Source organism: Carya illinoinensis, chromosome 3 (assembly GCF_018687715.1).
Source record: "Carya illinoinensis cultivar Pawnee chromosome 3, C.illinoinensisPawnee_v1, whole genome shotgun sequence".
Taxonomy (NCBI): Eukaryota; Viridiplantae; Streptophyta; class Magnoliopsida; order Fagales; family Juglandaceae; genus Carya; species Carya illinoinensis.
Window position 1 is genome coordinate 14,103,110 of NC_056754.1, and position 12,423 is coordinate 14,115,532.

General features: G+C 44.4%; 1 long non-coding RNA gene across 1 annotated transcript; it reads right to left on the bottom strand.

The window, feature by feature from the left end:
* Positions 1–1,395: 1,395 nt before the first annotated feature.
* LOC122303916 lies at positions 1,396–2,067 on the bottom strand. Its single transcript, XR_006240854.1, has 2 exons — positions 1,943–2,067; positions 1,396–1,816 (listed from the first exon to the last, which is right to left on the bottom strand). It is a non-coding gene; the product is annotated as an uncharacterized LOC122303916 (long non-coding RNA).
* Between the last annotated feature and the right edge of the window lie 10,356 nt (positions 2,068–12,423).

A 12,423-nucleotide genomic window follows, 5' to 3' on the forward strand; every position in this document is an offset into this window, starting at 1 on the left:
ATTATGGTATTTAATCCTATTTTCCTATATGTCCAATTAAATCAAGATTTAAGACCAATCTGTAAGTAATGATGATGATGAGCTAGACGTTGCAAATAGAGATGATAACCATGATAATAGTGTTTTACAGCTAGCTATAGCCGATATGAATGAAGTAATACTGTTTGTCATGTAGTAATAGTAATGGAATCAAGGTTAACAACAACCAAGGCATCAACTCATTATAGTGATTAGGCAATTTTTTTTAAATTTTTTTATTTTTAATCAGGTCTACTTTTTCCTTAATTGGTCATTGTTGTTTTTGATTGATTGAATTAAATAAATTATATATACGTGCATGACATGACAAATGTCACATGATCAGAAATAGTTAAAAATACAATTATTTTCTGGCATGTGGTCATGATTAATTCCTTCTAAATTGATATTATTTATCATGTATCCTATAGCCAAAAGATTTTGGGGAAGTATACTTGTTATTGGCATCTCTCAGATACAGAGCGAGAGAGAGATCTAGAGAAAGAGATTAATTCTTAGTGGAGAAGTGAAGGGTTGAATTATTGAGCACAAGTACCTTTTTTCTACATCTCACCAACTCTTTCTTTAGAGTCATTTTCAAGACTTGCTTTTTGTAAGATGAAAAATCAAACAAAGTTGGACCCTCTTTTTTATAAGTTATTCATTTCGATCAATAACCATGCATTATCTTTGTGATCCACCAAAGATAATCTCTACATTAAATAAAGTTATCAAAAGATCTCCCTACAAAATATAAAGTATGAAACTAATCCTGCCATTAACCTTGTCTTTAGAAGAAGAAGTTAAAGAGGTGCATTATTTTCCAGTTTTTTAAAATAATGCATGTTGACGTTCTATTATCTCTTCTATTTTTTTTTTAAAAAAGTATTTATTTATAAAAAGATCTAAATTCACAAATTGATATAATTTTATATAATACGTCAGATCTATTTTATAATAAAAATAATTTTATAATCTAATCCGCCTCATAAAAGTACGTTGAATTTACATTTGTGAGATTTGTTGCGGCTAAAGTATTCATAGTTTTTAAGATAAATGATAGTTGCAGTTTTGAGTGTGTAAATACCGTACAATTATTTTTAAAAAGTGAATAAATATGAGATCTATATAAAAAAATTAATTTTTTAATAATAGATCATAATCTTTTTCAAAACGATTACACGAGAATTTCATGAATGTACGCAGGATTACTTGATTTTTAAATAAGTTTTGAAACAGTGATTCGATCTGCTGTAGGTATCTTATCACCATTATTAAGAAAGTGAAAAGAATGAAAATGGAGTCACGGTTGTTTTCTTTGTGAAAAGCATCTGCCTTTGACAATAAATGATCCAAATCTATTGTGTGAAAAGAAGATGATAGAATAATTAACGCACGTACACGCACACATATGCGCGTGTGTATATATAGATATATTAAAAAGGAAGAGCTATTGAATTATTGAATTATTAAAAAGTAACAGTCTCGTCTTATCTCTTTGCCCCATATTCTCTCTTCTTCTCCTTCTTCTTTAGAGCTCTCACTCTCTCTCTCCGTGTGTTTTTGAAGCATCTTAGAGGGCATCGATGGACTCTAGCCCACGCCACCCCCGACCCCACCACCACTGCAACACCAACAACAACAACAACACCCCTCTCCGGCGACGACGCCGAGGGAATCCGAGCCACGATTTTCTCTCGGTAACCTCTCTCTTCTCCCTCAAGGCATGGCTCTCTGTTACAATAGACGGTTTGAGAAGAAAGGTTGAGTCTTGGAGGTTTCAGGAAGGAACAAGACACTGAGACGATATGAGGTTGTATCAAACAATTAGAGGCCTCAAATGAATCAGCAAATAAAAAAAAGGAAGAAGATTTCAAAAATCTATAGAAAATTTTGTTTCCTCGGAAAAAATTAAAGAAAAAACCTCTTTTTTCTTCTCTTCAGGCTTGAGTCTCTTTTTCCTGAGGCTTCTTCTCTTCCTCAGCCTTTGGTTTGGGGATCGGAGAGATAAGATTGACCTGCCTATGGCTTTTTCTCTGAAATCTCTCTCTAAGCTTTGTGGAGGCTATATACGGTGAAGAAGAGGAACTGATAGAATTAAAAGTTTTGAAAATAATAGAGTAGATCTCTCCTTTAAACAATTCAATGACAAACTCAATCACAGTCCCCTCGTGAGATATACTAATAAAATGATAGTTGGATTCTTGAGATTGCGTCAACAGAGAGACAAACGTGCCCGATTACAATATAATAATATGGCGTTCAATAACTGAGCCCGTGAACATGAACCTGAACATGAACATGGTCAATAAACGTCAATTTTCAAACAAACAGCAAAGACAAGCGGCAGCGCCTTTTGATTATTAATATTATATTATTATATAGCTCAATGCATGAAGGGCATTTCCTTTCAATTTTTAATACACCGATCCACGCCTATAAAACCAACTGTGGGTGTCTTGTCTACCACCACAACCAAACCATAAAGAGATCACTTTACTTTCACCTACATCTGCTGCAAACAACCTTTGCTCTTCTCGGCCTCCTCCTACGTTTTCATCTCAAAAAGATTTGGACGGAAAGAAAGAACTATTAGATGGCAGGAGCTAGGAGCGTTCCTATGATCAACGATGGATACTTCTCTCCGAAGTTTTCTGGGTGTCCGATTCCCAAGAGGGGTCGAGTGAAGCTTGGCATAGTGGTGGGTTTGGCTCACTCTGTTGTTTCCATCTTCTCTCTCAATAGGCGTCAGCGATGTGCTGGCTCTCATGACTTCTCTCAGTAGATCGAAACACAACCCAGTCTTCCTATGAGGATTAGGGAAAAAGCTACATAGAGGCTTACAGACAGAGACTTTTCTGTTCTGTTCTGTTCTGTTCTTTTCTTGTTTTTCTAATGGGTTGAGCAAGAGAGATTTTGAGTGCCCTGTATAGAAAGGGATTTTGTATTTAGTCTGATATTTTCTGTTCTTGATTCAATCTTGATTTAAAATCACAGATTATCAAATCCATAAACAAAATAATACATAAATTCAAAAATGGAGAGAGAGAGAGAGAGAGAGAGAGAGAGGGGTTCAAAAATGGCAAGAATCCGTAAAACTATAAGATGGAAACCCAACGAAGATCAGGTTAGCTTAACATCAATGGGTGAAGAGTTGAAAAGCAAAAAGACATGGAGTTAAAATTACCACGAAGCTTTGGCAGAGAGCTGGGTTCGTGAGCTTCAGAGAGAGAGAGAGAGAGAGTGGTTCAGCAAAATGGGGAGTAGAGACAAAGACGAGAATGAAAGATTTGTGTGGTCTGAAATTCTTTTGAATGACACAATCTCACTAAATGTGATGACCCGCTTTTAAGTGTATTTTCGCTGAAATAATTGTTTTTATTTTAATTAATATATCAGTTATTTATTTTAATTTGTTTGCGTTTTAAAATTGGTTTTTGATTTAATTTAATTTATTTGAGGTTGTGTTTTATTTCTTTTAGTTGTTTTGTGGTTTTAATCTTTTTGGCGGTTTGTTTCGTTTTCCCGGAGTGAGGACTGGACCTCATCTCTTTTCACATCTTTTTTTTCCTTTTTCTCTTTTTCCTTTTTTCTTTTTCCCTTCTTTTCTTTTTTCCTTCTTTTTCTTTTTTTTATTTTTTCTTTTTCTCTCTTCTCTCTCCCCGATCCGGAACCCCCCCCGTGCTCTCTCTCTCTCCTCCCTCTCCCTCACGCCGGCGTCCCCTTCTCCAGCCCCTACCGCCGCCGTCCGGCCACCGTTCGGCCTCCCACCGGTCCCATTCTCTTCCTCTCGCTCCGGTGCACCACCCCTCCAAAGCCCACCCCCAACCGGCCGACCGTTTGGCCGGAAAAGCTCCAAGAAGGACGCACGGATTTTGCTCCGATCCGCCGCCGTCGCTCCACCTCCGGCCACCATTTCTTCACCACTTCATCATCGACTTCTTACCGTCCTAACCCACCCATTTCCGGCCTCCAACGACCACCGGAACAGCTCCTACGAGCTTAGTTTCCGTTTTGGGTAATCCGACCATTTCCGGCGATTCCGCCGCCACCCACGTCCAACCACCACTTCCAATAGCTTCACAACCATCCCTAGACCATTCCCTATCAATCTCGTGTCCTAGTTTGTCCCCGTTCAAAAGTGGGTTTTTCAAACCCACGGCCACAGTGAATTTTCACTGTGACGTTGCTGTTTTTCCGCCGTTTGCAACGCCGCTTGTTTTCTAAAATTTTTCGGGGGTCGGATGGATGGAGGACGGAGTTGTCTGTTTAATTGTTTTATGTTGTTTGATTATTTTATTATGCATTGTTATGGCATTACATGGTGCATGCACGTGTGTTTGTGGATTTGTGTGAAAAACCTGTGTATTGGCGTGAGTGGTTTTACGGGTGCGTGTGTATCACGAGCCCAAGCCGGGATGGGTTATTATCTCGGTGGAGCTCCTCTGGTCACTCGGGAGCGGAATAAACTGAGTGATGTCCCCTGAGTTGTCGAGAGAGATGACGGGAGCGGGGCTAGGGGATGTTTGGCTACGAACGCGCCGGGCGCGGAACCGGGCATCGCCCTACTCACCGACTCCGTGGCCCTTCGCTGGCGAGGGCTAGAGGATGCTTGGCTACGCACGCCCGGGGCGCGGAACTGCTCGTTAGGTGTCACATGCGTGGTGGTACTTTACGGTGTGACACTGGAGCCAGGGTGTGCGGATGACCCCTAGGGGAGGTCATGGTGCATACGGTTAAAATTGGATAATGGTTTATGAGGCCAAATGGGACTTTTGGCGTGGGCCAGATGGACTTCTGGCGAGATATTGGGCCAAATGTGACTTTTGGCGTGTTTTTCGGAAAGGATGTGTTTTTGGGCCAAAAAGGGTTTTTGGCGTGTGTGGAAAACTGGTGTTTTTGGGCTTTGGGCATTGGGCATGGTTCATACATCTTGTTTGAGTTTTATGTGTTTTTATCTGGTAGTGTTTGGGTTTTACTTACCTGCTGTACCATTCGTGGTTCCGTAGCTTTTGGTGCAGAGTTAGAGGACGAAGAGGAGGAGGCTGAGCCCGAGGATGCGGCTCCGCCGGGTTGCTGATGCTATCTTTTATATTTGTTAAAACTGTATTTGTGTTTTGTAATATTTCATCTATGTATATTTTAAACAGCTTGTATTACGTTAAGAAAAATTCTGGTACTTAGTTATGACTTTCGTTATCCGCTGCGTGTTTTCTCTGTACACGTCTGTTGCCTTGCACACACTCGGCACCCGTCGATGGGATGGTGACCCGGGTTGTCACCATCCGGACGTCTCAATTTTCCCGTGTTCGGGCGTGGGGATTTGGGGGCGTCACAGGTGGTATCAGAGCGGTTTGACTCTGGGTAAAACCACATGTCCCGTAGGTAGTACCAGAATGTTTTTAAAGTTGTGTTTTGAAAATTATGTTAAGTATAGTTGTTTTATTTGTTTTATTTGTGTGAGCTTGTTTGTTTGTTTTTATTTATTTAGTTATGTTTTGGCATGCTGGTTTCTTTTGTTTCTTGCTGAGTAGTGCTGTTTTTGTTTTTGATGGTTTTATTTGTTTTCTTAAAGGAGGGTCAAGAGTAGTGTTGTGACAGGAATATGGGGAGACCAGGGAGACCAAGGAAAAATACTTAGGAACCGCAGGAAAATACCTCCAGAGATGACTCCATAGCCGAAGCAATTCGGCAGATGACGGAGTTTATGCAACAGAGTGCGAGGTCTCAACAGGCAGGGCCTTGGCCACCACAAGGGGGTTCTTGGCCACCATCAGGAGGGTCTTATCCACCGTCAGGAGAGCCTTGTCCGCAACAAGGAGGGTATTGGCCACAACCAGGAGGTCTCTGGCCATATCAGGGAGGGCCTTGGATGTATCCAGGAGGGTCCAGTAGCATGGTGCAAGCCGGATGCACCTATGAGCGCTTCTTGGCGCATCGGACCCCACACTTCACTGGAAATGAGGATCCAATTCAGGCTGGAAAATGGATCAAGGATCTGGAGAAAACTTTTGAGGTGTGTGGGTGCACTGAGGCACAGCAAGTACTTTACGCCAGCTATCTCTTGCAAGGTACCGCTTCCGATTGGTGGGATACCAAAAGGGTGCTATTGGAATCTGAACTGGGATCTTTCGCTGCAGTGACCTGGCAGCGTTTCAAGAAGGAGTTCAATGACCGCTTCTTTCCCGCATCGGTAAGGAAGCAAAAGGCAAGAGAGTTCTCCAATCTGGTCCAAGGGGGCGCGACAGTGGAGCTGTACGCCCGGAGGTTCATAGAACTTGAGCGGTTTGCTCCTCACCTTGTCGCCACTGAGGAGATGCGAGCAGATCGTTTCCAGGAGGGGCTGCGTCATGACATACGCCGTATGGTGGTCAGCCATCGGATATCCACTTTTCAGGAGTTAGTGGATGTGGCCACCCTTATAGAGCGGGAAAATAATCTGAGTATGGGCTCCCCTTCAGGGCAAAAGAGGCGGAGTTTTTCTGGTGAAGGAAGCAGCTCGGGTTCGCCTCAGAAGTTTGTTCAGTGGACCGGAACTCGACCTCAAGCATCCTCAAGTGTTCGCATGGGAGGACGTATGCCTGTTTGTGGAGTTTGTAATAGAGCTCATGAGGGCGAGTGTCGGACGAGTAGCGGACCCCAGTGTTATCGGTGCGGCCAAGTGGGGCATATTGCTCGGGATTGCCCCGTTAGAGCTCAAGGAAGCCGTGGAGGTAGACACGGTGGAAGAACCAACCCGAGACAAGCAGTGCAAGCCCGGGTTTATGCTGTCACACCCGGAGAGGTGGATGATGAGGCACCAGCGACCCATGATGCTGGAGTAATCACAGGTATGGATTAATTTAATTTTTAAGTTGGATTTAATTTTTGGTGCATTTGGTTTCTTCGTTGTTTTTTGGATTTCATGGGTTGTGTGTTTGGTTCAGGAAGAGTCCGTTTGTATGAGTTTTATGCTTGTACTTTGTTTGATTCCGGTGCTTCACGATCGTTTGTGTCTTCCACGTTTGCTCGGGTGTGCAACTTGGTCACGGAACCGTTGCCGAAGGCTATGGTAGTGGCTCTACCCGATGGCGAGATGGTGTGGTGTTCCAAGGTTGCTTTAGGATGCCCGTTAAATTTTGAGGGAAGATTCTTGGATGCGGATTTGGTGGTGTTCAAGCTGTTGGGTTTTGATATTATCCTCGGAATGGATTGGCTATACCGATATTCTGCGAGTATTAATTGCAGAAGTCGGATAATTAGCTTTCAGCTTCCAGATGGTGATTGTCTGGAATTTGTGGGGAGTAGATTAAAGGAGAAACCGATAATTATATCGGCGATTCAGGCAAGACGAGAGATTGCATGGGGAGCGGATGCATTCTTGGTGCAGATGGTGTCCACGCCGTCTGAGAAGAAGTCTTTGGCAGACATTCCAGTTGTGGAAGAGTTCCCCGATGTGTTTGTGGATGACTTGCCCGGACTACCCCCTGTTCGGGAGATGGAGTTTGTCATAGATTTGGAACCTGGAGCGGCTCCTGTGCATAAAGCTCCTTATCGCATGGCACCGGCTGAATTGAAAGAGTTGAAGACTCAGTTGCAAGAACTGGTAGAGAAGGGATTTATTCAGCCTAGTACGTCGCCGTGGGGTGCACCAGTTTTATTTGTTAAGAAGAAAGATGGAACCCTCCGTATGTGCATTGACTATCGGGAATTGAACAAGGTGACCATCAAAAATAAATACCCTCTCCCGCGGATTGATGATTTGTTTGACCAGTTTCAAGGAGCAGCCGTGTTCTCTAAGATTGATCTGAGGTCGGGATACTACCAGCTGAGAATCAGAGACCAGGATGTGCCTAAAACTGCTTTCAGGTCGAGGTATGGACATTATGAATTTAAGGTGATGCCGTTTGGGTTAGCTAATGCCCCTGCAGCGTTCATGGATTTGATGAATAGGGTGTTTCAACCTTACCTGGATTCCTTTGTGGTAGTATTTATTGATGATATACTAATTTATTCCCGAGATGTTGAAGAGCATGTGTATCATCTTAGTCTGGTACTTGAGAGATTGAGAGAACACCAGCTATACGCCAAGCTTAGCAAGTGTGAGTTCTGGTTGGAAGAAGTTAAATTTCTTGGGCACGTAATTTCCCGGGGCGGAGTGGCAGTTGATCCTAGTAAGGTAGAAGCCATTTTGTCATGGCCACGCCCAACTACAGTACGCGAGATCAGGAGTTTCTTGGGGCTCGCCGGTTACTACCGAAGATTTGTAGAGGGTTTTGCTCGCCTATCCGGACCTCTCACAGCTTTGACTCGGAAGAATACAGAATTTGTGTGGTCAGAGAAGTGTGAGAGAAGCTTCCAGGAATTGAAGAACAGGTTGACAACGGCACCAGTGTTAGCACTCCCAGAACCGCATAAGCCATTCGTAGTCTTCAGTGATGCGTCTAAGTTCGGTTTGGGTTGTGTCCTTATGCAGGAAGGACGGGTTGTAGCCTATGCATCTCGTCAGCTTAAGGACCATGAGAAGAATTATCCGACGCATGATCTAGAATTGGCTGCGATTGTTTTTGCACTCAAGATCTGGCGGCACTTCTTGTATGGGGAAGCTTGCGAGGTATTTACTGATCATAAGAGCTTGAAGCATTTGTTTTCCCAGAAAAATCTGAATATGAGGCAGAGGCGATGGCTGGAGCTAATCAGTGAATATCAATGTGAGATCAAGTACCACCCGGGGAAGGCTAATATAGTTGCTGATGCTTTGAGCCGGAAGTCACATTTGGAGGATGAAGCCGAACCGTCAGAATTGGATTCGTTACTTTATGGGATGAGAAGGCTCCTTATAGAGAGTTCGCAGCAAGTAGAGATTTTGTCTTCAGTTCTTGATATTCGGGTAACAGATTTTGAAGAATTGAAAGCTCTCCAAAGAAAGGATCCGAAGCTGCTGAACATCAGGAAAAGAGTCCGAAAATCTCGAGGGCCGTTGCACTATAGCATGGATAGTGATGGGATACTTCGGTTCCGAGATCGCAGAGTGGTCCCGAAGGACTCAGATTTCAAAGAACGGATCATGGCGGAAGCTCATGCGGCCCCGTATTCAGTTCATCCCGGAAGTACAAAGATGTATCGAGACTTGAAGAAAACTTACTGGTGGGATGGAATGAAGAAGGACGTTGCCTTATATGTGGAGAAATGCCACACGTGCCGTCAGGTAAAGGCCGAGCATCAGAGACCTGCAGGTATGCTCCAACCCCTCCCTATTCCTGAGTGGAAGTGGGATGACATCACGATGGACTTCGTAGTGGGTTTGCCGAGGACGCCTAGTGGGAAGAATTCTGTTTGGGTGATCGTGGACCGGTTAACGAAGAGCGCCCATTTTCTGCCTGTAAATAACACCGACTCTTTGGGTAAGTTGACCCGTTTGTATGTCAAAGAGATAGTGCGGCTACATGGCATACCAAAGAGTATAGTGTCGGATCGAGACCCGAGGTTTACGTCGCAGTTCTGGAAGAGTTTGCAGGCAGCTTTGGGTACTAAGTTGAAGTTCAGCACTGCTTATCACCCGCAGACAGACGGCCAGTCAGAGCGCACCATACAGACCCTGGAAGACATGCTGCGAGCATGTGTCATGGAATTCCAAGGGAGTTGGAAAAATCATTTGCCGCTCATTGAGTTTGCCTACAATAACAGCTACCATGCGACCATTCAGATGGCTCCCTATGAAGCTCTTTATGGGAGAAAGTGTAGGTCGCCCTTGTGTTGGGATGAAGTTGGGGAGAGTAGGGTAATTGGACCCGAAATAATTCAAGAAATGCAAAGCCAAGTCCGGATCATTAGGGATAAAATGGCGGCAGCTCAGAGTCGCCAGAAAAGCTACGCTGATACCAGGAGGAGAGAATTGTCATTTGAAGTTGGTGATTGGGTTTATCTTAAAGTCTCTCCCATGAGAGGTGTTAAGCGTTTTGGTAAGAAAAGAAAACTAGATCCGAGGTACGCCGGCCCTTTTCAGATTCTGGAGAGAGTAGGGTCCGTCGCCTATAGAGTTGCTTTGCCAGATTATTTTGGGGATGTTCATGATGTCTTCCACGTATCATCCCTGAAGAAGAGCTTTGGACAGCAAGAGCCACGTTTCGTCGACCCAGCAGGTATTCAGTTGCAATCGGATCTCACTTACGAAGTTGTTCCTTCACAGATTTTGGATTGGAAGGAGCAACAGTTGAGGTCCAAGACGATACCTTTAGTTAAAGTGGCTTGGGGAGATCCGTTAGCTCAAGACTTCTCTTGGGAGCGAGCAGCGGACATGAGGGAGCAGTACCCGTATCTGTTCGAATGATGAAGGTATGTATTTTAATCTTGATCTCAGTTGGATTATGAGCGTTTATGTGGCTTGCTTTAAGTTGGTGGTTGATTTGCAATTTCGAGGACGAAATTGTTTTTAAGGAGGGGAGGATGTGATGACCCGCTTTTAAGTGTATTTTCGCTAAAATAATTGTTTTTATTTTAATTAATATATCAGTTATTTATTTTAATTTGTTTGCGTTTTAAAATTGGTTTTTGATTTAATTTAATTTATTTGAGGTTGTGTTTTATTTCTTTTCGTTGTTTTGTGGTTTTAATCTTTTTGGCGGTTTGTTTCGTTTTCCCGGAGTGAGGACTGGACCTCATCTCTTTTCACATCTTTTTTTTCCTTTTTCTCTTTTTCCTTTTTTCTTTTTCCCTTCTTTTCTTTTTTCCTTCTTTTTCTTTTTTTTTCTTTTTTCTTTTTCTCTCTTCTCTCTCCCCGATCCGGAACCCCCCCCGTGCTCTCTCTCTCTCCTCCCTCTCCCTCACGCCGGCGTCCCCTTCTCCAGCCCCTACTGCCGCCGTCCGGCCACCGTTCGGCCTCCCACCGGTCCCATTCTCTTCCTCTCCCTCCGGTGCACCACCCCTCCAAAGCCCACCCCCAACCGGCCGGCCGTTTGGCCGGAAAAGCTCCAAGAAGGACGCACGGATTTTGCTCCGATCCGCCGCCGTCGCTCCACCTCCGGCCACCATTTCTTCACCACTTCATCACCGACTCCTTGCTGTCCTAACCCACCCATTTCCGGCCTCCAACGACCACCGGAACAGCTCCTACGAGCTTAGTTTCCGTTTTGGGTAATCCGGCCATTTCCGGCGATTCCGCCGCCACCCACGGCCAACCACCACTTCCAATAGCTTCACAACCATCCCTAGACCATTCCCTATCAATCTCGTGTCCTAGTTTGTCCCTGTTCAAAAGTGAGTTTTTCAAACCCACGGCCACAGTGAATTTTCACTGTGACGTTGCTGTTTTTCCGCCGTTTGCAACGCCGCTTGTTTTCTAAAATTGCCGTATAGCGCTGTAAGTATTTTCCAAACCCTATTTTCAGATTTTAATATATATTGCTCATTCAATTATTTACTGTTGTTGGTTATTGATTCCAGACTGAGTCTGAGGAGTTTCGGGGGTCGGATGGATGGAGGACGGAGTTGTCTGTTTAATTGTTTTATGTTGTTTGATTATTTTATTATGCATTGTTATGGCATTACATGGTGCATGCACGTGTGTTTGTGGATTTGTGTGAAAAGCCTGTGTATTGGCGTGAGTGGTTTTACGGGTGCGTATGTATCACGAGCCCAAGCCGGGATGGGTTATTATCTCGGTGGAGCTCCTCTGGTCACTCGGGAGCGGAATAAACTGAGTGATGTCCCCTGAGTTGTCGAGAGAGATGACGGGAGCAGGGCTAGGGGATGTTTGGCTACGAACGCACCGGGCGCGGAACCGGGCATCGCCCTACTCACCGACTCCGTGGCCCTTCGCTGGTGAGGGCTAGAGGATGCTTGGCTACGCACGCGCGGGGCGCGGAACTGGGCATCGCTCGTTAGGTGTCACATGCGTGGTGGTACTCTACGGTGTGACACTGGAGCCAGGGTGTGCGGATGACCCCTAGGGGAGGTCATGGTGCATACGGTTAAAATTGGATAATGGTTTATGAGGCCAAATGGGACTTTTGGCGTGGGCCAGATGGACTTCTGGCGAGATATTGGGCCGGATGGACTTCTGGCGAGATATTGGGCCAAATGGACTTTTGGCGGCCAAATGTGACTTTTGGCGTGTTTTTCGAAAATGATGTGTTTTTGGGCCAAAAAGGGTTTTTGGCGTGTGTGGAAAACTAGTGTTTTTGGGCTTTGGGCATTGGGCATGGTTCATACATCTTGTTTGAGTTTTATGTGTTTTTATCTGGTAGTGTTTGGGTTTTACTTACCTGCGGTACCATTCGTGGTTCCGTAGCTTTTGGTGCAGAGTTAGAGGACGAAGAGGAGGAGGCTGAGCCCGAGGATGCGGCTCCGCCGGGTTGCTGATGCTATCTTTTATATTTGTTAAAACTGTATTTGTGTTTTGTAATATTTCATCTATGTATGTTTTAA